Below are 24,559 nucleotides of genomic sequence, written 5' to 3'. Positions count from 1 at the left end.
CCTCACAGATAACTGGCCAAACAAGCCCCTACCACATTCTATTTCAAGAAGAGCTCCTATTAGGAAACCCATGAAGCCACACACTTTGTTGTTCAGATAACGCTTTATTGATTAGTCATGGATAAACAGCAGACAACTTGGTGGTACACACAGTAACAGGTGGTAAAGAGGTCGTGTCAACTCAACATCTTTCTTACCCATCTCCCAGATAAAAAGCTACCTCAAGCACATTTACAAGTCCTGAACTTGACACTGTCAAGGAGCCTGGTTTTGAATTCTGATTCTTCCAGTAAGTATTTGGTTAAAGCTGCCGGTGCACTTCAATTTGTTTTCTGATGATTAAGTGAACAGGCACATGAAATACCCTGCCATGTGAGCTGAACATATAGTGCGTTTCAAGGATAAATCTCAAAGAGTAAGGACTGACTCGAGCCTGTTCTTAAAGAAAGGAAAGTGTGTGTGTGTGTGTGTGTGTGTGTGTGTGAGTGAGTGAGAAGGGTACCCACAACTGCACTGCAAGTCTAGTAAATGAGATTTTAACATGTATAGTCAACAAAGGAGGGACCAGCATTCTCTGAGTATCTATCCAATGACAGGTGCTTGAAAAGATGATGTCAAAGGTAGCTCAGAATTAGTCGAACAGGAAAGAACTATCCGGGAAGGCTTCCCTGGAGAAAGGAGCACTGGACACAAGCTTACAAAGATTCAGAGGATTCCAGTAGGCTAGGTGTCCAGCACCTGCCTTCAACAAACACAAACTCCACAAAGAATTGCCCAATGATTAGAAATCATGAGTTTAATCAAAAATCATAACTGGAACATGGGTGAAACTTTCTTAAGTTCTAGAACATTCCCAGCTCCTGCCTGGCATTAGCAATGGTTGTAGGTCCCTGTCGGACTGGTAAGGGGCACCAGTCCCGATGGGGACCTGGAAGAGGGCACATGGGGTCTGACCTACAGCAGCACTATCACCCAACCACACACCATAGAGGGGTGACCAGTCATGAGACCTGGAAGCCCCAGAACTGCAGCTTTGGGGATATCTCGGTTTGGGCTGGGGAGACCAGAAGCCAGGGAAGGCTCACTGCCTGCCTGGTTCAGTGTGCCTGCAGCTCAGACCTGGAAACTGGATGGACGGGGTACCTGGCTGGCTCCTCTGCTTTGCTATGTCACTCCGTGGGCTCCTGGGCTTCAGAGAACACTCACAGCCCCACCTGAAGAGCTCATCTGCCACGGCAAAGTCACCGGTCAGGCAGGTGCCTCGGATGGGACGGTCACCTGCTCCTTTCCAATACTTGTGACTACACCTGTGGCATGTTTAATGTGGGACAAGGCCTTAGCCTTACAATCTGATCTGAGGCCTAGAGGCCATTCAGGACAGAGGGACTCCCCACTCTGCCCCCGCCGCCGCCCTAACCCATGAGGACGACCCCATAGGGACTCCCCACCATGAGCCACCCAGCCTTGGATATTAGCCGCTCTCAGGGCTGCTTGCTCACTAGGACCCTGTACTCCTTACAGCTCCAAAACCCAGACTGAAGTTACCAAAATATGTCGGCGATGGGGGGAAGAGGCAGCTGAAGGAGGAAGCATATTTTCCAAACCTTTCAACAGGAGTTGATAACCCGAAGTACCCGGTGATCGGCGCCGGACGGCATACAAAAGCCAAGAGGCAGGTCCCAGGACGGGTCAGCTTAAGACTTTATATTTGCCTTTCACTAAGCAAACTAATAAATCCCCTGGGGTTTAGCTCCGCGGAGCTCCCAGTTTTTATTTATTGGTCAAAATGGCAGGCAGGTTTTTTTTCCCCTCCCCTCTCATTCACCCCGGGGTAAACATCAGCCCCTACCTCCTCGCCCGTCATCAGCCGGCGTGTCTATTTGCTGTCTCCCTCAACAAACTCGTGTTCACTGCAACTGACAACAAGTGCAAACAGCTTTGAAGTACTCTCTGGTAATGGACTTCCCACGACAGCTGTATTTTTGGGGCCTTGTTCGGCCAAAGGCAAGGGGAGGGAGAGCTGTCATCAGGGGATGATCGCGAAATATTACAGCAAGACCAACATGAGCAAATGCCCCTCCTTCATCCCATTCTATTTATGAGAAAACTGAGGTCCTGGAAAAAGGCTTCCATAGTCTTGGAGCTGGTAGGGCAGAGCAAGGCTGGACTGGCATGCTGGACTTCTGTGCTGCACCCACCTCCACCCCAGCACAGGTCAGTCTCTTCTACCTGCTGTCCACGAGCTCAGCACGAAAGGGTCTTACCCAAGGCCAGCTACAGTCTCCAGGCCACCCCGTGTCCTTAAAACTTTCCCCTCCCGAGGAGGGACACTTGCTTGGCCATGGCTTTGGATTTCCAAGACCAATGAAGAGAACAGATGTTTCTCTAACAGTTTCTTCAAGGACATGAAAAAATCTTACAGGGACGTTTGAGCAGAGATGGGGGAGGCTGAGCTAATTTGAAATGAAGTTATGTTCATGAAGAACTAAGGCAAGATGAGTACAACTTTGTATTGTATCTTGGGTGACGTTTCATAGACTATGGGACTACAGGAGAGAGAGATCAGCCGGTCTACCACACATGAGTTCCTAGCAAGCCACTGGTTTATACACCAAACAGGACGGCACCATGGATGTCAGAGCCACACATGGGCGCAGGAACAGCGTGGCTCAACCCCATCATTCTCAGAAGGGACCAGAGTGAGGGACCTTGAGACGAAAACTGATCTTTTTCTCGTCGGTGCTTTTTTACCAGTAGAAGACACACTCTCTGGACCCAGAAAGAAGAGGCGGATAGATACTGGGGACACGGCACAATGCACTTAGCTCAACACCAAGAAATTGGTAACACGGCCACTTGGCAGCCATGGATTATCTTTCCAATCCTGCTGCTTCTCTGCTGGGATGAGCACCGCTGCTCCTTCTCGCACAGTCCTTGCTCCCTCTCAGCCAAGGCAGGCTCCCGTCTGGGACTGGACCACTCCTTGCCAGTGTCTGAAAAGGGGGTTCCAGCATCCATTGGAGTAAGGGTGTAGAAGGGTGATAGTATTTGGGACCCCCTCTGCCGCTAAGATTCTATATGGAATGAGAAGAAAGGAGAGAGGCTGGGGGGAGCTTGCTGCCTTTGGCATGACAGCAGGATTCCCTTCTGGAATTGCAGAATGAACATGGGACACATTGGCGGGGGGAGGGCACATCTGAAATGCCTTTTGTCTTTTGCAAAAGAAAGCTGGTGCCCAAGGAGCCAGTGAGTCACCCTGAGGGATAGCAAAGGCTGTGGGAGTGCGTCCCAGGGCCAACAGCGCTGCGCACCGGCTATCCCAGCAGTAAGGAGAGAGAACAGCTTCACAGTGTCTGCATGCTTGTCACTACCCTGCCATGTGCTCGCCTCCTTTGGCCACCCAGGCAAGATGGCCAGGATTCAGGAAGGGGCATGCTCTTGGGGAGAGGAGGAAAGAAAAAAAAAGATAGAGGCCAGCTGCCCCAAAAGGCAGCAGGCAGCAGCCTCAGGGGCCCTGGTCCCAACAACATAACTCTGTTTCTAAACAGCAAAGGAAATGTGTAAATTAGTCATCCAGCTGTTCTTCACTATCGCAACATCAGAAGACGGGGGCTGGCACAACTCCGCTCTCCCCTCCCCTGTACCTCCGGACTCCCTCGTCCCAGATGGAACCAATGCCTGCTGCAAAGGTGAGAAGTGGGGCGGGGGATTCTCTCTCCACACTATCTGGGCTGACCTCAAAGGTTATCCGGGAGACGGCAGAGAGAAAGTACATACTCAGCCCCAATTTACACGCCCTTGGCATTCTCCAGAATCGCAGAGTTCAAAGGCATCTCAGGAAATTCTCCAGCCGACTGCTCTGCTCTCCAGACAACGTTATTCGATGTAACACACAGGTTATGATCCATTGCCCTCTGCTCCAAGTCTTTGAATCTTAAGGAGTGGCTTTGTTTTTGGTCAGAAAAGTGAATTTTACCACCTAGGTGGACTACGGCAGGAGATCTCAGACATCTGCCGTGCCTGCCCCCCACGACGCCCTCCTGAAGGATGCGATCTCGGCTGGTTCTTCTGGCCCAGGCCATCACTCAGCATCACCCAATCTCACCATCCAGGCACAGCTTGCTTGGTCAGGACTGGGGTCTAATCCAATGGCAACCATCTACTGGCAGTCCAGTAGCCAAGGAAGTGACCAGATTACAGACCTGAGCGGCAATCAGCCAAGCCAACCAAGAGCAGCAGTAACACAATCACTCAGAGGGTGGCCAACTGTTCTGGCTTGCACAGAGCTGTCCTCACTTTAACACTCACCTCTTTGCCTAGGCAAACTAGGCAAACTAGGCCAACGGGTTGCCTTCAGCCCATCGTAACAGCAGAACTACAGAATCAGGAGTATGAACCCTCATGCCTAGCAGAGGGCCATGAATGCCAGGATGTTACCTTTCTTGCTAACCCTGGATGTGGCTGAGCCAGTGCCTCTGAGTCTGTGGAAAGGGGCCCGAGCTGGGCATCTGATGGGGCTGTTCCCCATCTGCCTTCCACTACGGCTCTGCAATCAACAGCATTTATGCCATGGCATGACTGGCTCTCAGTTCTCTGGAATCCATGTAATGCCACAGCCATAACTGTGTGCCAGGGGAGCAAGGGGAAACTCACGAGCCATCTTTCCCCTTCTGTGTCACCAACATCTTCCAGAATGTTCTCTGGGTCATTCCGTGCTGAGGTGAAGCTGCTGCCAACGGGGACTCCACGGCTCTACTTAGAGGACACCCCAGGTACTGAGTGGTCTCTCTCTCTCTCTCACACACACACACACACACACACCATCTACAACACAGGAAAACAGCCCTCCCCCCCCACCCCACGCAACAGTTTCAACACTGCATATTAGATGAGGCTGAACCCTGACCGACAGGAAGCCTTGTCAACCATGTGCATGGCGGCCAGAGTGAAAGGAGTGGCAAAGACAAGAACGCCCTGGGGGAAGGATGCCTTTCATGAACTTCACCAACCCTGGTGGCTGGCTGCTCTGTCGCAAAGACCGTGATCTGCACGAACCTCAATTGCCACCATGACAGCGGGGGTCTGTGCAGCTGGTCATGGGTCTTGGGTCACAGCTGACAGGAAGAAGGCCAGCACTCGTTTTTATCTTTCCAGATGTATACCTGTGCGTGACACACAAAAAAGTCATACATGGAGGACAGGAGCCTAAAGGCCTCATGACCAACGCCCCCTGCCATGGCCAGTTCACCGAGGATGGGGACATCTGAGAGTCCGGGGAACTCCTGTCCTGACCCTTGGTCACTCGGGAACCTGGGGATGGGAGGTATGTGTGTGGGAGGGGGTGTGTCGAAGGGGATGGCAGATTGCAAATAAGCAAGAAGGGATACGACCAGAGGTGTCCCTGCCAGGCACAAACATTGGCCTCTTCTAGAAGGAGCAGGAATGAAAATTAAGATCCCATTTGACCTACACGAAGTTAACTATTCACTCGGTATCCGGCTGGAGAGTACGGTGCAAGCAAGAAGAAACACCGAGTCCCAGAGCACAGCAGACACGGGGGTGGGGGGTGTGGGCAAGCCAGGGTGTGGCACAAAGGCCTCCGCGGCCCACATGGGGGTGGGAGAAGCGTCTCTCTGAGACAGCAGTACAGGAACTGTCCAAGAAAGGAGCGTAGAGTCTGGACCAGGCGTGTCCTCGCCTGCAGCCACCCTGTTACGTCAGGTCAATGTGGCGATGATCCCTCGGGGCGAGGTTCTCTGCTATTCTCCAAGGGAAGTCATGATGGAACTTCTTCAAGAAGTTCTCTAGAGATGGTCTGACCCAGCTGGGTCCTCCGTGGGGGTCCGTGGGGAACATGGCGAGGAAGAGCGGCCCTTGCTCCATCTTCCTTCCGTGGCCGGGACCTACGGATCCAAAACATGACTAGGGTGAGAGTTCGGCTTCTGCTTTCTCAGAACACATCTTTAGGACGAAGCATCCTTTGTGGCCACAGGTGCCTACTGCTCTGTAAGTGTCAGCACAGACCAGAACATGCTCAACACATTTTGCTCTGGGCAGAAATGGAGTATTTGTGTCTCTCAAGGCACTTCTGCATGCACTCACCACTGAGAAAACCCCTCCACAATCCCAGTGCAACAGCGGGGGCCCATTTTCCACACTCCCAGCTCACCGAGGCAGACTCAAAGACATGGAAAATCCTGCTCTTTGGATTCCTGCTCAGACCTGCAGGATATGGGGCAGAGGCCAGGCAGCAGGGAGGGGTCAGGCTGCCCATTTTATAGACAGGAAAACCAAGGCACCTAGAGTGGCAGCATAGCCACGAAAGGATAGGGTCTGGTTTCTGATCCTAATGTCCAGTTTAGCTTGCACTTCTCTCTGCTTTCACAGCTCCCCTGACACTCACAACCCACCCAGAGAGGGCAGTGGGGGACGGGCAGAGGGTATGGGAGACGGGCACACGTGTGCCTCCAGGTGGGTGGGACCCAAGCACTTGGACCATCACCTGCTGCCTCCCAGGATGCACCTTGGCAAAAAGTTAGACTCAGGAGCACAGCTAGGACTTGAACTCAGGCACTCCTTTATGAGATGTAGGCGTCCCAGGCACTGTCTTAACCCTTGTACTAAAACCTGCTCTTGCCGTCTCAATTCTAAAATGGATTCAGCTGAGCCATTTGCAGGAGGGGCCTACCCACAGAAAGACTCTGGGCCTTCTAACAGGTGCTCTCTGGGCTCCCAACTCCAGCCATCACCATCAGCCCAGGAGGAAGAACCTGGACAAGGACACGCCCACATGTCTACAAGTGCCACACTGGACTGGACGTTGGAGTACAGAAAGGAGCCAGGCAGGCCAACCCCTCCCTCCAGGGTCCGAGTAGAGGGGCAATGCTTCCCCGGGGTGTCCACAGGTGAGTCTGAGGCTCGCGGACAGCAGGATCTGGGTGGGAATCCTACAGATCCTGCAGGCATCTTGGACACCGAGAAGGGCTGCCACTTAGCCCAGGAGTGCTCCTTGCCGTGGGCCTCGGTGGAATCCCTGGTGGAGACGGCACAGCTACCCAAGACCCAGAAGGAAGGACAGACTCAGCAGGGGCAGTGGAGCTCAGAGGGCACTGAGAAGATGCTATGGGCAGGGGCAGGTGCAGCATGTGGGCAAGTAGGGAAAGCTGTGATGCCGGCATCGCCTATGGGTGTTAGATTGAATCCCGGCTGCTCCAGCCCCCTGCCAACGCAACTGGAAGAGCAGTGGAGGATGGCCCAAGTGCTTGGGCCCCTGCACCCATGTGAGAGACCCAGATGAAACCCCTGGCTCCTCATTCTGCATCGAGGCCATCTGGGGAGTGAACCAGCAGACGGAAGATCTCTGTCTCTCCCTTTCTTCCTCTGCTTTCAAAATAAACCTGGAGAAGAACAGCTGGAAGGCATATTTCTCTGCAGAGAAACTGGGTGAAGAGAACCTGCATTTTTCAATCACCTGCCAAAAATAAAAATAAACACATACACAAGAAAGCAAGGTGATAGCCAAGGTGCAGGGAGGTGCAAGGCACTCCAGGTGGCTCTCTGCTTGGTGGGAGCACTCACACCAGGTGTCACCCAAGCCTCCAGACCCCAACGGGTGAACGTTCACGAAGCTTTCTCTGGTTTCCCTTCCCCTCTGGAACTGGAGGGTAAGGAGTGGGCATTGGCCCTCTGACCATCCCGGAGGGAGCTGCAAAAAAGCCTTTGCCCCTGGGAGACGCACACAGCCAGCAACTGAACTGGCAGCGGCTGGGTGAATCACACAGCAACTTCCTTCTTGTTGCCAGGCAACTGCATGCACTTGGCAACGGGACATCAAACACGGAGGGGAGGATGTTGTGAGGCATTGGTAAAAGAATAATAATAAAAAGCAACATATGCAACAACCCACATTATCATCCCAGCATGAGAGGACCCAGCTGAGGGGACTACGGTGGGCCAGGGCGGAGAGGCCCTGGATGAGGGAATCAACTTCAGGCACAAGGAAAAGAGCTGTGGATCTGCAGAACCTCACCCCCTCCCCCTGCCCAGTGGGAGCTTTTGTATTTGGCTAAGGACACGCCTCTGTTAGCCTAGAGCAAGGCAATAGGAGGCACAGGGCTCGCCAAGCACCTAGAGATCTGACCCACTGCGTAGCCTTAGAAGCCCTCCCTCCTAGCCCGGAACCTGTGCATGTCCCTTCGATGTTTTCAGGCCTGTTGCTACTGCCACTGGGAGCCGGTAAGACCAGCCCTCCAGCCACTACTCTGCCACTGCTTTAATCTCTGGACACCTGGACTCCAGCCTCTGGTCAAAGACCTGGACAAGGGTGTACACTCTATTTGGAACAGTCCATGGAAGAAAACCAGGAACAAGGGGAGGCAGGAAGGTAGCGAGGGCTGCTATAGGGGGCTGGGTAAGAGCCTCCCCAACACCTGCACCCGGAGCCCTGCGTGCTGCGAATGCCACTTTGGGGAAGGCTTGGTAAGTCAAGTTCACTGAAACGGGTGGATTATCTCAAGAGGCCGTGAATATCCTCACATGTCCCTATCAGAGAGAGGCCAAGGGAGGTGGCAGGAAAGCCAGAAGCCGGCAGGATTCACAGAAGAGGTGATGAGGCGAGGAAGGGCGGTGGTCTCTGGAAGCTAGAAGAGAGAAGAGGATGGGGCTGGTACTGTGGGCTAAGCCCTCACTTGTAGTGCCAGCATCCCATTCCACAGCGCTTGGTCAAGTTCTGGCTGCCCCATTTCCCATCCAGCTCCCTGCTAAGGTGCTCGGGGAAAACAGCGGAAGATGGCCCAAGTGGAGTTTTTTCCCGGCTTTGGCCTGGCCCACCCCCTGGCTATCATGCTCATTGGGAAAGGAGACAAAAAACATCTGTCTATTTCTCAAATAAATCTTCAAAATGAAAAAAAAAAGTGGGGGGCAGTGCTGTGGCGTAGTGGGTATAGCAACACCGGCATCTCAAATGGGCACCAGTTCCTGTCCAGACTGCTCCACTCAGATCCAGCTCCCTGCTTGTGCCCAGAGAAAGCAGATGGCCCCAATGCCTTGGGACCACGCACCCGCGTGGGAGACCCGGAAGAAGCTCCTGACTTCCGCCTTCAGCCTGGCCCATCCCCAGGCATGCAAACATCTGGGGTGTGAACCAACCCCAACCCTCTCTCTCTCTCTCTCTCACTCTCTCCCTCTGTAACTCTTCCTTTCAAACAAATACGTTTAAACAAAATAAAGTAAATGAGAAAGCGCGAAATGGAGTCTGCTCCCCAGGCTTTCGGGAAGGTCCATCCCAGGAGACATTTTGACCTCAGCCCGGAGGAGCTGGTGTGAGAGTGGGCTCTGTTTGCATTCCCCCAACAGGGAATGGAGCGAGTCGGGGGTGTGGGCTCTACCAAGTGCTGGTTAGCCGTCTGCGGCTCAGGAGGGGAAAAGCAGGGATCAACTGAGGCAGGAAGGATCCCAGGTCACATACCACTGGCCGGCCGCACCTCGGGCAGGTCGCTTAATCTCAGCGAGTCTCAGTTTCGTCATTGCAAAATCGAGATAATATTATTAGCTGCCTCGTAAAGTTCTCGGGATTAAATGAGATAATACATGAAAGGCCCCTGGTGCGTGGTGGATACCAAATAAATGATAACTCTTGGGGGAAGATTAGGCATGCACACACGGGCAGAAGCTATTGCCTGCTCACCCCAATATCTAACCCACTCTTCATACTTAGTAGCAGAACTTTGATTTTCGGCTGGCATGTTGCAGTTCTGGACTTATTAAAAAACAAAACAAAACAAAACCCCTGCATTTCCCAGATTCCAATGCAGCCAGCTAGAGCAAGATCTGGACAGCGAAATGCAAACAGAAACACTACAGGGGTTCGGAGGGTGCTGTTCAATAGAGGTTAAGAGGAGATCCCTCCCCACCTTTTTTAGACTTGTGTATCTGAAAGGCAGAATGACAGAGAAAGAGAGCTTTTCTGTCCACTGGTTCACTCCTCAGATAACCACAACAGCTAGAAATGGGCCAGGCTGGAGCCAGGAATCTGGGAATTCCATCCAAGTCACCCACACGAGTAATTGGGCCATCTTCAGCTGTTCTTCCAGGAGAACTACCAGGGAGATGGACTGGACTCAGAACAGCCAGGACTCAAATCTCCATGAGTTGTTGTTTTATCGGCCTGCCTTTCAATACACACACGATAGCTGGTGCTCCTGCAGCCACCATGGACTATGAGGGACACTAAGACAGTCAAACAGTGCTGCATCCCTGGGACCGACAGGACCACTGTGCAGCTGGGACAGCCTTCCCTGGCTTTGAGCTGCATAACAGGACAGGGCGTTTGGGTCTCGGACAAGTCACTGCTGCTTTGGGGTTTTCTAGTCATCAGAATGGAAGCAACACGTCACTGACTCACAGCTTCAGCTTTCACAGAAAGCTGATGGAAAGGCAATTGCATGAGCCACGACACCCAGGAACTTGTGAGCGTGCAACCCAGCACACTGCAGGTCAGCAAAACCCCTAGGGGAGGCCCATGCCTCGACACTCACTCACTGTTCTAGAGCGAGATTCTCCAGTGAGTGCTGTGGACACCTGGGGCGGGATGGTTCCTGGCAGTAGGAGAGACCACCCTGGGGGGCACAGGAAGGCTCACCCACTTGAGTGCCAGGGCAGCCCTGCACCCACATCAATGGTTCGCTGTTGACCTTGGCTACACCTTAGAATCGCCTGGGAAGCTTTAAAAATTCCACTACCTGAGCCACACCCAGCCCAGTGAAATCCCAGGGTAGGAGGGTGCGACAGAGGCAGCAGCTAAAGGTCCCCAGGTGAGTCCAATGTGCAGCTGGCAGAGGCAACGGCCACACATGGCCAGGAGGCCCAGGCGAGAGCCTGCAAGGAGCTGGCAGAGGCAAGGTCCCAAGGCCCCGCTGTGATAAAACCCACAGGACCCTCACGGGCCGACTCAGCCAACAGCTCCGGCTGCCTGATGGGTGGCATTCCTGACAGCGGTCCCTGGATTCCCCACACTTCTGGGTCTTGCCATGAACCACCACGCGGAGCCTCAGTATCCTCCCCTCATAAACAGGGCATGCAGGGAGCCAGCTCCCAGGAGGTGCAATAAACAGCAGCTCGCTCAACAGAAAGCAGTCTTCCCAAGGAGAGTGATGGGGCAGGGAGGGCTGTGCAGGAGCAGCAGCAGGGCACGGAAACCAGGGTCCTCCCACGAGGCCCCATTCCAAGCAGGTAGCAGCGACGAGATCATGTTTGATGAATGCAGCTCAGAAGCTCGTGATCTTACCACTGTACCCACCACTGAGTTGGCAGGCATCAGGGGAGGGACTGAACAAGAAAACAGCCACAAGGAAAACGCTAGGGGGTCACAGGACTCCAGAGTCCTTCAAGGGAAAGGCTAAGTTCTGGCTCTTTCCTGTTGAAATTTCAGGCCAGGCTTTCTCCCGTTTTCACCAGCTGGAATCACGAAGCCCTGGATGCCAAGAGTGAAAGGTGGATTTCAGGAGTCCCCAGACACTGCAAGACCAGGGCGAGATGGCTTTCCTTTCCCTACCTGCCTCGTTCAGCCCCAACTGGCTGGGCGGGATGGGAGAACGACGGAACGGGTGTCCAGTGCGTCTCAGAGGCTCAGGTGCAGAGACGGGGGACTGCCAATACATCCACCCTTCCCCAGGGGGACCTGCCGCCAACTGGGATAAAGAAGAAATACAGTGCTGCCTACCACAGGGCCAGAGAAGCCGGGCCACATTCCAGGGCTGTGTCCTGGTCCCAGGGGCTTCTAACCGACTGCCACTGTCAGCACATGAATCCCACGGACATCAAACTTTGCTGCTGGCTCTGGCCAAGCCCAGCATTCCCACCCTCCATTCCTTACCAGCTCCCCTCCCCACAGGATTAAAACATATCTTCCATTTAAGTGAGACACCCCAGCTCCCATGCCAGTGTCCTGACTGCTAAACCTTCAGGGGCTGTTGTGGGGCACAGGTTATATCCGTCACTGCAATGCTAGCATTCCAGATGAGCACTGGTTCAAGTCCTGGCTGTTCCATTTCTGATCCAACTCCCCACTAGTGCACCTGGAAAGGTAAGAGAAGAGAGTCCAAGTACTTAGGCCTCTGTTCACCATATGGGAGACCCAGAGGAAGTTCCAGGATACTGGCTGTGGCCTGTCCCAACCCTTGTCACTTACAGCCACCTGGGAAGTGAACCAGTGAATAGAAGATTTTTTTCTCTTTCTCTCTGTAACTCCGCCTTTCAAACAAAAATCTCTCTCATTTTTTAAAAATAAACTCTCGAAAGCTTCCAGATGTTATGTGTTCATTGTGGTCCCCGGATACCATACCCGAGGCAGTGTCCTGAAACTAGCCTAACACAGGAGGCAGCCAGAGGCATGAGTGGTCCAGGAACCTTCTCCCCGGGCCACATCGCAACCACTTTGCTCATCCGTTCCTCCACTGCGAAGCTCCCACCATCTCCCACACTCGGCATCTCCTACCGTTTCAGATGGGACTCTCATATCTGCCTGCAATCTATTCCACGCCTCATCACAACCTCTAAGACTGCAAAGGGACAAGTCTGAGACATCCTAAAGGTAAGCTTCCAGGTTCTGTCTGCCGCTGCACCCCTCAACTCTCCTGCCCTTGGACATGCAATCAGGGACAAAATGATCCAAGAGCAACTATCATACTCAAGAAAGCATATTGTCACCTGCTGGGACAGCTTAGGAGTCGGGCTGGGCGGAACAAGAGAAGGGGGTTCACCACTTGAGAAGGCCCCTCTGTGGGGTGGTGGCCTCTGATCCACTGAAGGGTAACTGCCAACTGCCTTGTGCACACATAGCCACACATGCACCCTCCCCTCCACACACACACACTCCTGAGGGCCCAGGATTCTTTGTACAAGGTGACGCCTGCTCCCTTTGATGCCCGCCGGATGTGTTCCCATTGGGTGAAAACCAGACCTCAATAAAACCCGGCATTATCAAGAGGCCGGGGGTTTGCGATTGTACCAGTCTGTTATCTCTGGGCCCTGGGCGGGGCTGCTTTGCGGTTCTCTACTGAAAAGCATTAACTTATAGGCAGATCAAAGACGCTTCCGAACCCGCCTGCCTGGGTCCCTTGTTATCCCCCATGGGTTGTTCCAAGAGATGGGCTTTACAGATAAACAGGTACCCGTGGGCCCAGACTCCCTTCTGTCCTCTCCTTATCATACAGCATGGCCCTCTGGGGCCACCCAGCAGCCAACTGTAGGACCTCTCTCCTCTTTTTCTTAGATGGCGCCTCTGACCAACAGCAAGCCGAAGACTGGCCAGGCAGAATCCTGGCCCTGTTACAGCAGTTGTATCGACCACATGGTGGAGAGGGATGCCAGAGAAGATGCAACAGGCCCCCCTCACCCCCTCACTTGTTGGGTTCGGCCATCACCCATGCAGCGAGCACCCAGGGGGAAGGCTGAGTTGTTTAGATCTGGGTCATGATTAATGTGAGAGAGAAAGACGCATACCCTCTGCAGTGGTGTTGGCAAGGCCCCTTGCTCCTGGGTGCTCCTCAGCCCAGTGGCACAGACTGGTCACTGGTCAGCTGTGAGCTTGCCGCACCATTGAGGATATTGTGTTTATTACGGATTTGGCACTTTAGAGGCTCATGAATGGATGGGCGGATGGATAGATGGATGCAAGGATGGATGGATGGATCGCCGGATGGACAGGCAGACGGACAGATGGTCGGCTGGATGGCTGATGAGCCACAAAGATGAAGAAATGAATGAGTGAGTGGATCACTTGTGACATAAGCTGGATGCCTCACAAGTAGGGCAGGATAGAGTGGGAAGACAGCACATCTTCCCAGAGGGACCCAAGCATAACGACAGGTGAAACCCAGGTTCAATTGAGTCCTGGACCAGCCGCTTCTGGCCTGTCAGATCCTGACCAAAGCCCACACTGCTTTTCAACCGCGGTGAATATCAAGGCTACTGCAGCACCTTTTCCATCACTGGACTGCTGTGAGGACTAGTCGGATGACTCTATTCCCCTATGGCATGATAGCTATCAACACACATATGGTGCATTTCTGAGGAAACTAGGATTAGAAGCCACTCCTGTGGTCACTTTCCTGGTATAGGTCAGACCTAAGGAGTACACAGAAAAAAAAAAAAGCTTCAATCCATTGTCTGTTACTCTTGGTTTGGTCAGTGAAGCTGCTCTTAGTATTTGGATTAACTCTTCGGCCTTCTCCTTCCTATGGTGTTCCAACAGCCCCGAGAGTCAGAAACTGCCACATGCAGGCAGGGCGGAGGCGTTCCCTCCGTGAACAAGTGTGTGCCACTGGTAAAAACTTCAGCAGTGTTGCTGCTGGGCCCTGAGAGGCACAGACAACCCCCTCCCACATCCCACCCTGGCCTCCGCCAGGGCTCTAAGCCACACGCCCCACTCCCCAAGCCCAACTCCACGTCCGATTCTTGTCTTGCTCTCATTGAGGGATGCTACAGCCTAAAGGATCAGGGCAGACCAACCAGAAACATGCCTGGGGCTGGGGAAGTGGGGGACACTCTCCCCAGTCCTGGTCCTGAGAGGCCTGGCAGCTTGGGACATACGAGGCACCCTCCGTCACCGTGGGGCCAGGCCATTCCCTGAGGCTGCAGCTGGGCTTTCAGAGGCACTGGGAGGTCAGGCAGCAAGTTCACGGCACAGGCCACCCACACGGCACATCAGGGCTTCCGGATGGTCCCTGGGGCCAGAACTGCGCTGGCCCTTGGCCATGACTCAGAGGACTCCACCATATGGCCTCCCTTGGGAGGATGAGAGGAGGAGAAGAAGTGGATCCACGGGGCAAGAAAGGGCTACCCTTCCCTCAGGGTGCAGAGGACTGTTCCTGGGCAAGGCGTGGGGGTGGCAGGCCTTGCAAAAGGGTGTTGAATACACTGACAGAGCACCAGCTAACAGCGGCGAAGCCGAAGGAGCAGGGAGTTCTCACAGGGCTTTCTGTCTCTCTCTCTCTCTTTTTTCAGTCTCCTGATGTTTCTGCAGGGTTCGATGCACACTTCAAAACCCCTGATGTTTGGGTTGCTTCACACTCCTCTAATTAAAAACCCAAACTGGATTTTCATATTTGCAGAGAACTTTGACCAAAAGAGGAAGCAGCAGCACAGACAAACAGGAAGGAATGATCTCGCTCTTGTCCTCTTGTCTCTCCTTTTTTCCCCTCTGCTTCGCCCCTCCCCCTAAGAGTACAAGGGATCGGAGGAAGGAAGCAAACAGAATCTTGGCAGCTCTTGTCTGCGCGTCCCCTGGAGCCTGCCTTTGCTCTGTCGACAGCTTTGCTCTTTTTCTTTGGTCTTGTGGGCATAGGGCCCCAACCCCAGTGGGGCAGGGATAGGGATGCGGGCAGAGGGCAAGGCTCTGGGAAAAGACGAAGCAGGAAAGGCAGGGATTCTTCCGTGTGGCTGCCAAGAGCAAAGCCCAAACGCCTAGGCTGGGCAGAGGCAACCTTCCCAGGCTCCCGGGCATGCTGGGACCTGCTGGAGACCAGGGGCCTGTCTGCCCGCCTGGCAGACAGGGTGGACAGAGGAACCAGAATTCAAAGGGATGACTGAAGAAGGGGCCAAAGGGGAGGAGGGGGTGGTTTCAATGAATCATATAAATTAGAGACAGAAAGAGGTCAGCTACCTTCACTTCCTTCCTCTCCTAATGGGAATTATCTCATTAGCCCCAAGCTTCCTAGAGGCTAACTTAATGGGGATTTCAATCTATAGCCACCTGCCCCAAACCCAGCTGACTCCCCGGACAGCTAAGACCAGCTCTTAAAGGGACAGCCTCAGTAAGTCGTCAGCTGCATCTACTTAACACTGAGTATCTTCAGTATAGACCCCCTGTATATCCACTTGCAGGAAATTCATGGTGAAGAACCTAGCTCTGGGTATGATGTTAAGCTGAGTTGGGACACACAGCCTGGGTCTCCCCTCCCACTGGCCAAGATAGGCAGGTTCTAAATCCTGTAAGATAGGAATGTTACCTGATCCAGCACAAGGGATTTGGCTGATGGGATTATGTGGGGAGGCGTGGGTTGGGGAGATGATCCCGTTCTACCTGTTGAACCCTAAATGTTATCACAGGTGTTCCATCAGAGGGAGATAGAGGAACATGTGACCACAGGAAGAGGAACTCGATGTGATCCCAAGGGTACCGACCCGAGTGACGTGGTTGCAAGCCAAGAGATGCCGGCAGCCATCTGGGGCTTGTCCCATTCAGTCCTGCCACGACTTGACATCTCCTGGTGTCTGGAACTCTAAGAAAAGGAATCTGGGTTCTTGTCAACCTCCAAGCTCACGGTCATTGGAAGAGGCGGCTTCAGGACCGTGGTACAGACAGGAGCAAAGCTCTTACTACAAAAACGATCATGAGAGCCTTATCTTACAGTGAAAGAAAAATCACACTGGGAAGAACACTGCTCTAAAACATGGCATCACCCCACAATAAACTACTACACAGCCACAAAACACTGAATTATTAATGAGTGGCAAGCACCTTACAGTTACTCTCCTTGCACAAGCTGTGTATTATTTACAGGATGATATGAGGGTTAAGGATGGTTTGATCCTTTGCTACCAATAGGGCAGCAGTTATTGGGAGAGATTCTATAGAGAAATCAAATCACAGGACCCAGAGCTGGTGTGTCTGGGCTCCAAAGCCTCCACGGCTCTCTACAGAAAGGCTCCCCTGTGACATACCCTAGGCCTGGCACCCTGGTGCACCGACACCCTGCAGAGCCTGCTCCCCTACCGAGGAACCCGGCTGGGTCCTTACCTTGCAGCCCAACACCCCTGGCCTCCAGCTCAAGGTTGCTTCCCCTCAGCTCCTACAAATCATCCTCCTTCAGTTGACCCCTCAAAGCTGGAGGACACATTAGTGGCCTCCTACTGCCACAGACTGGCAGAGGAAAACGACATGGATTTATTCTCACACATCAGGTGGCCTGAAGTGCAAAGGCATGTCCTCGGCCTGGCTGTCCCCTGCATCTCTGCAAGATCCTGCCGGCAGCCCATGGTGCCATGGTGTCCCTGGCCTATGGACACATCACTGCAGTCTCCAACTCTACATTCAAACACCTTCTCCTACCCTGCTTTCTAAAGACTTGCCATTGGATTTAGGCTCATCCTAAACCCAAACTGATCCTATTGCATAAATCCTTATTAATTCATTATATCTATAAAGATCCTATTTCCAAATAAAATATCATTCTGAGATTCTCTATGCACAGGAATCTTCTGGAGAGACTTCTGAAACCAAGATAGATGGTCTGCAACCACCCTCCCCGCTCCCAACACCCGTTTCAGTCAGCCAGTCTCTTTAAGTCTCAGCATCTCCACTAGGAGCTGTGATTCTTTCAGGTCCCAGAGGTCAGTTCTTCTCAGAGATTTTCTGCAGACTACACTTTACAAGGCCACGTGTCTTCTATCCAGCCTTCTGTCTTTCTGGGATCTGCAGCTGGCAGCCTCTAGAGGCAGGTGGATTCCCTAAAACGAACGAACTTTCCAACCACCAGAGTTGCCAGTGTAATAGCAGGTGGACTGACAAAATGTTCAAGTGCAGCATACCTGCCCAGAAAGATGAAAAGGATGTCATGAGTCCACAGGGGAGGTGCAGTTGGATGGTCACACAGCATGACTTTACGAGTGCCAAAGTTACACCCAAGCCCCTATGCTCAGTGGACGCCCCTCCATCTCCAGCATCCCTCCTATCACTAAATGCACAGAACCCTACAAAGCCAGATGGACCACAACCCAGGCAGTGCCAAGGATGAGACTGCAGGCATTTATTGACACACACACAACGGGATACAAGTTGATGCTCAAAGTGTTCTCTTTCCTTTGATGGCGTGAAGGTGACATGCATGGCCAAAATTCGTGGCAGCAGACACCGAACCTAGCACCTCACTAATGACACAGACTAAAGGATTCAGTGTTACCAGAGTCTCTATCTTACCATGGGAAGGTTTAAGAGCTAAGGCACCGGGACAGAGGTTTGTACCTGCCCAAGGTGAGAAGGCAAGCAGAGAAGGAAGAAGAGCCATGCTCCACTCTGCAGCAGCCCAAGGCAGTCTGGTTGCCCAGCCAGAACCCAAACGACACACCCACCAGGCAGGGGATTTGTGGGTTGTGGGAGGCCTGAGATGCTTGAAGTTCCACGAGAGAGAGAGAGAGAGAGAGAGAGAGAGAGAGAGAGAGCGAGCGAGCATGTGTGTGAAGCCGGGGGAGGGGAGGGGAGGACATTCCCCAGGGTAGCCCAGCCTGGCTCTGTTGCTCATCGCCCTAAGCACTCCGGGCCTCAGTCCCGACCTGGGTGGCCCTTAGCCACTTCCCATACTTGTCATACGTGCAGTGATCTCAGCTGGCCTCACATGAACCCTGTAAGGAAGCAAGGCAGGTGCCCTCGTTCTTCCCACTTTACAGATGGGGAAACTGTTCCCGTGCAGCGCAGCTGGCTTGTTCAAGGCCACCCAGGGAGTTTGTGCACCGGCTCCTGGCCCACTTCATGGCCAAGGGATTCCACTCCCTCTCTGCAGCCCCAGGAAACTTGAGGGCCGGACCCAGCAGGTAGCAAACACCAGGGAAGTCTCCTTCTTCAGGACACTGGGATTCCTGACTTGCTAAACCTCCCTTCTAGGTCTTAACTTCCCTTCTAGGTCTTTCTATCCCCTCAGCCTGCCTGCTCGACAGTCTGGAAGCAGAGGGGCCTGGCCCTGGTAGCCACAGCTCTGGCTAGTGCTAGTTCTGGGCCTCCACAGAAAAGAATTGTGCGTGTCTCTGTGCATGAGGCAGAAGCTTCCCACCCTGTGCTCTTCCAGGCACGGGGAAGGAGGGCTGATCTGAACTCTCAGCTGGACTTCCGAGCCCCGGCTCTGCCCACCTGTCTTGCAGAAATGCCTAGAGCCAGACTGTGGTTTCCTGAGCTTCTGAGCAGGCTCAGAGCAGGTGGAGGATGACTCCGGAAGGTCTGGGACCCGAGGTCACCAGGTGTATGTTAATGAGCCTCAAGGTAGGGCTCCATGGAAGGTGGCAGAGCTGGTTCCTTTTGGGTGGGGCCCACGCCACCACAAGGCATTCACTGTAGACCTGACTGAGCCACAAAAACCAGAACTACAGGGGTAGCACCTGTGGGCTGAGTGGGCAAAGCAGGCAGAGGGCAGCCCTGTATACAGCCCACTGCCACAGTGCCCTGATCCAGACTGGTCCCTGTGGCTAAATTCTCTTAGCAGGAAAATAAATAAATAAATAAATAAATAAATAAATAAATAAATAAATAAATAAAAAAAATAAGTTTTGTGTGTGTGTGTGTGTGCGCCCATCCATGGGAGGGGTATTGTGGTTCCCCCTTCCTGGCCCATTTCTTCCTCTCCCTCACCATCTTTCATGAGATATGCATCCTGTAGGGCCACTGTGGATAATGCCAGGCAACGGAGGCCACCACAGAGAAGCCAGGCAGAGAGGAACCGTGAGGAGGGAGTGGAGAGTCTGCAAGCTGTGAAATGCACAGCTGCCAGCAGCCACGCACAAGGGTGCCGGATTCCCATGACACTCTTGCTGGCTTGTTAATAACTAACCAAGTCCCAGACAGGTGCTGGCAGCCCGGCCTTAGGGATTCTTCTCCAGGGCTGGGAATGAGTCACTTCCCTTTTATAGTTTGCTAGCAGACTGAGTCACTCAAAGGTTAACCCTTTCACACAGCTCTCACACCTTGGCTCACTAACATGCCTGCCCATACCTTCCATCTACCTGTTTCCAAGGTGAGCTGAATCCTGTGTGGCTGACACCCCATCTAAGTCAAGTTCAAACAGCATCGGCGTGAGGGACCCCTGCTTGTCCCTCACTCGGCACAGTGGACCTCTTCACTGTCCACAAAGAGCCCAATGAGCTGTCTGAGAAAATCAGGGCCTAACAGGTGAGCACCCATGTCAGGGACCCAGGTAGGGCCGCCTTGCCTTTGATTCTTACCTACCAGGCTGTTCCATCCTACCTCCCCAACAGCCCTGCGGAGAAGCAAAGATGAGAAGAGGAAAGCTGCAGAACCAATGCGCCAGTGGACAAGACTGTGATGCTCTAAGCCACCTTCTCAGGAAAGACAGGCCAACGGCAGTGAACTGATCAAGTGCACCTCCTTACTCAGGTGTCAGGCTGGAGGGTCCCGAGGTGGCCCCAATGTCAATGTTTCAGATTCTAACTGAATGCCATCCAAGAAAACTTCACCCAGAAACACTCAAAATCTACACACAGGTTTTTCATAAGAGGCCATTTCCTGTGAGCATTTTTGAAGACTTTCCATAGGCATAGATTTCCAGATGTCTTGACCCAAAATAAACTTGTCTTTTTTATTCCATTTTCTGGGAACTTTTTGAAATACACCAGTAGATTTTAGGGGGAACATCCTTCCATCATTTTCCTGATGCCCTATATGATTATTTTTAAATCAGAGAGAGAAAGAGAAAGAGAGGAAGGAGAGAGAGAGAGAGGGAGAAGAAAGTATGAAAATAAAAAACAGGAGGTTGAAAAAAATATCTCCCCAAGATATTTTGGGGAGGTAGTTTGGGGATTTATTTTTTTCTTAATCCACAGAAAGTCCCACTCGCTACCTGGTTTCTAAAACAGACAGTCAACAAAGATGACATCAGATGGGGCAGTGCCAGGGACTCCAGGCTGGTGTGCGAGTGACAGGTGAGAAAAGATGAACCCTTTCTTTCCTCAGAAGATGACAACCAAAGGGGAAGCTGACGGCCGAGGGAGAGCGCAGGGCGTGGTGGGGAATCCGACACCCCAGCCGCCAGCCGCTGGCCTTTGACATGAACTCCTGAACTCCGCTGGTGAGGAAGGGATGGCACCATGCTTGCCCTTCGCTCTGGAGCTGTGGCTGACGCTCAGCTGCCATAGCCCAGCTCAGCCTCAGAGCTCACCTCCATGGCTCCCTCATCTCCCCGGACTTTCCAAAGCGCATTTTGCAATCTTGCTGGCTGCAGCCCTGGCTCAGGGTTGACCTTTGAAAGCCACAGTGGGGCTTTCCCTGCTACACACATCTTGCACACGGCATATGAGAACGTGCCCAGCCAGGCGGCCACGATGACAGCAACGAGGGGTCCAGATGCCAGCAGGAGAGGCTCGGGCCCCCTCCTCTGGCACTGGCTTCAGGGGCCCAAGTGAGTCATAAGGTCTGAGCTGTGACCATGGGTGCAGTGGGAGGCTGGCGACAGAGCCTGCTGCAGGGACATGAACCACGGTGACTCACAGTTGGACCTCGAGGGGAAGTTGTGTCTGCCAGGGCCCTGGATGGCTCCTGTGCCCGCTGAGCTCATCACTGCTGCTCACTGACACTCTGGAGCAGGAGTCGCTGCTTCCTCCCGGGGCCCTGGCTTTTCATTGTCAGCTCCAACAGACAGTCCTTGCACCTTTCTCTCTACACACACACACACACACACACACACACACACATTTTACAGGTTTCCTTGGACAGAGAGAAGAAAGTTCTAGTCCCAGGCCTTGGCTGGCTCCTCACCATATGCACAAAATCAACAAAGTCCACCACAAACGGGCACAAAGCATTCATTCCTTTACAGGCATAGTTCTCAAATCAGTCATAATCGCCGAGACATTTGCTCACAACCCCCATGAAAACCGGGTGCTCGTGGGGACTTTCTAGGAAATGCCTGCTGAAGCAGAAGTTGGCTCTGCAGTACCTTCGGCCTGCTCTGCCCTGATGCCCACTGCGGCCACAGGACAAGGCAACGCAGACAGAACAGGCATGCTGGGTGTCCCCGTGCAGTTGGTAAGCAAGCTGAGAGAGCAAGGAAGAAGGCTGCAGGAGGAGCACACTGAGTCCCAGGGAAGCCCTGGGCAGAACACATGGGGTGCTCCGCAGCACTATTAGCCCTCTCTGGCATGAGGGCATCACACCAGGGCACATCCGCACAGCCACCCTAACAGCACAGGGATGGAGAATGTGGGAACTTGGTTTCACATCTCCCCTTTGCTTTCTGCCTTACGTTTCTCTCGGCTGCACCTGTGTGACCTGCCAGTGTGGGCCGAGGAGGCCGGGAGGAACAACGTTCTGGGAAGCAACATGTCCAGGCAACAGGCAGTGAGGACAGCACGCGTAGCCAGGGCTCTGCAGCCCCACGCCACTGCGAAGGCCACTGCTCTTCTGGGTGTGTGCCTGCTACGGCCCCACCCCTCCCTCTCATCGCCTTGTTCTGGGCTCCCACACCAGCTCTCCTGCCAAGGGCATCTTGTAAACAGTGGATAGCATCATGTGCTCATGGCTCAAAACCTTGTGGGGGCTCCCAGGTGCCTCAGTGGGAGAACCTGAGGCCTCTAGACCTTACCCTTTTGGTTCCCACGCTCTGGCTGAGTCCCAGTCATAGCCAAGCTCCTGACCTTACATTTGCTGGGGACACCTTCACTCCTGCTTCGAGCCCCGATGGCACTGCTCCTCCACCCCAGGGCTTCCTCACCTCCTGGGTCCACTCCTGCGACCGCGGCCTCCTCAGTTCAGCACTGCCACCTGCCCTCCACCCACTGTCAAGCATGTTATCTACCTCCATGTCCAATTTTTCTTTTCTAAAATGAAAACACCTTCTTCCATGCCCAGCTACTGTCTTATATACTATTTTCCACTGTCTATCGTGCAAACACGCTCGGTTCCTGTTCTCTGCCTGGAGCAGTCCTGGCAGAGAGGGCTCCAGAGAAATGAATGACTGAACGAGGAAACAAGCCAATGAAGGGGATAATCAACGTCCTTCAGGTGGGACACAGAGGCTGCCTGGTACAGGCTGAATCAGCGTCGGGATGAGGCAATCCGGGCAGGGAAGCCAGGAGACTCTCTTTGCTGCTGCCTGGGAGTTTCTTGCCAGCTGTGCCCTGCCCCAGCACACACTTAGTCCTGCATTTATCACCCTCACACAGTGGCAAGAGTCTGACCCTAGTCCTGCCCACACCGGGGAGCATCGTCTGGGTACTCTGTGTGCATGCTCCTGGCATTCCAGGGTCAGTAGCGAAGAAGGGATGGGGTGGTTCCCTCCCAGCCCCAAAACCCCGGCCTCCCCTTGAGGCCCCAGCTGGAGAGGCAGAGGCAGGCCACCATCTTGCTGGTGAGCTGGCGGGCCCAAGAAGAAGTGGCAGTCAGTCCCAGGGACCTTGTGGTTATGGTTCCTGGGCACATAGGTGGTGACACATGGAGTGCACATGGCATATAGTGGCCCATCTTGGGGGGATGGAAGCAGGTAGGAAGCTGAGCTGAAGAATCCGCTTGGGGGGGTGGGGTGGGAAATGAGACTGAGTGTTCATGGGGAGCTGGCTGTTGTGAAAACAAACACAGATCCACAGTAGCTTTTCTTTTTTCAATCAAAAGGAACACACTGACTTCTGCCTGGCCTAGCAAAGGGCTCTTGTGACTATCTGGGTGGTGAGCCAGTAGGTGCAAGATTCCTCTCTCTCTCTCACTGGCACGGGTGGGTGTCACAGCAGAGGCAGTTAAGCAGCTACCACTTGGGAAAACAGCATCCCACATCCAAAAGCCAGTTCAGAGCCAGGCTCCCCTGCTTCTCATCCAGGTCCCAGCCAAGGCACCTGGAAGGCAGCAGGTGATGGCCCAAGTGTTGGGTTGGTGCCATGTACACAGGCAACACAGACGGAGCTCCCAGCTTCTGGCATCCAAGTGGTCCAATCCTGCCTGGTGCAGGCACTTGGCGGGTAAGCCAGCAGATGAAAATATTCTCTCTCTCTGCTTTCAAGTAAATATATATTTTAATTAAATTAGGCTTAAGGAAGGAACAAATAGGGCTACTTTGGAAAGGGAAGATCAGAAGTTCAGTTCAAACATAGGAGATCCTTGTGGGCAATCCCAGCTTGTTCTATGAAGGCCAAGTTCCAGAGGAGTTGCTGGCAGAAGGTAGCAGGCTCAAGTTGAAAATTGCTTTGCAGTGATTGTCAGACCTCAGTATTTTACTGGGGGGCTGGAGCTCAAACCACTGTTGCCTTCCCATAAGCAAGCCACACAGGGCTGGAACAAGGTAGATACACAGGAATGGCACCAACACAGGGCATCTGCTGGCACCTCTCCATCCAGCCCGGGCCCCGAGCATCAGTCCCACATGCAACAGATGCAGATGAGTCAACTGGAACTCTGTAACTTACCAGATCACAGCCAGGGCCACCCCGAATTACAAAGGAAAGAGAAACGCTGACACTGACTACATGCGCCTCATGGCCCAGGCCCTGCCCAAGGCACAGGTCTCATCTGACCCCACACAGGGCAGAGGACTGTTTTTATTACACCTGCTTCCCAGAAGTGCGGAGGGAGCAAAGTCAAGAGAAATGAAAGTCACTGGCCCCTGGTGGCAAAGCAAGGGAGCTGCGGAAGCTGGATCAGCATCGAAGCCTGGCCAATGGGTCTTACTCTCTTCACTGATCCACTAGACCAACGGGAACACTTCTGCAAATGATCAGTCTGGTTCCCAACCCTCCCTGCACTGCTCAGCACTTCCGGTCCTGGGCTCCACGGCGAGATGGTCTTACTTACCCT

General features: G+C 53.4%; 1 long non-coding RNA gene across 1 annotated transcript in view; it reads right to left on the bottom strand.

Annotated features, from left to right (window-relative positions):
- Positions 1 to 4,969: 4,969 nt before the first annotated feature.
- LOC131482413 (uncharacterized) overlaps positions 4,970 to 24,559 on the bottom strand; it is a 140,323-nt gene continuing 120,733 nt past the window's right edge. The window contains exon 3 of the long non-coding RNA XR_009246974.1: positions 4,970 to 5,903. This is a non-coding gene — a long non-coding RNA (uncharacterized LOC131482413). The remainder of the gene's footprint in view (positions 5,904 to 24,559) is intronic.

Source organism: Ochotona princeps, chromosome 17 (genome assembly GCF_030435755.1).
Source record: "Ochotona princeps isolate mOchPri1 chromosome 17, mOchPri1.hap1, whole genome shotgun sequence".
NCBI classification, from domain to species: domain Eukaryota; kingdom Metazoa; phylum Chordata; class Mammalia; order Lagomorpha; family Ochotonidae; genus Ochotona; species Ochotona princeps.
The sequence above is the reverse complement of the archived record's forward strand: the minus strand, read 5'-3'. Positions and strand labels throughout refer to the sequence as shown.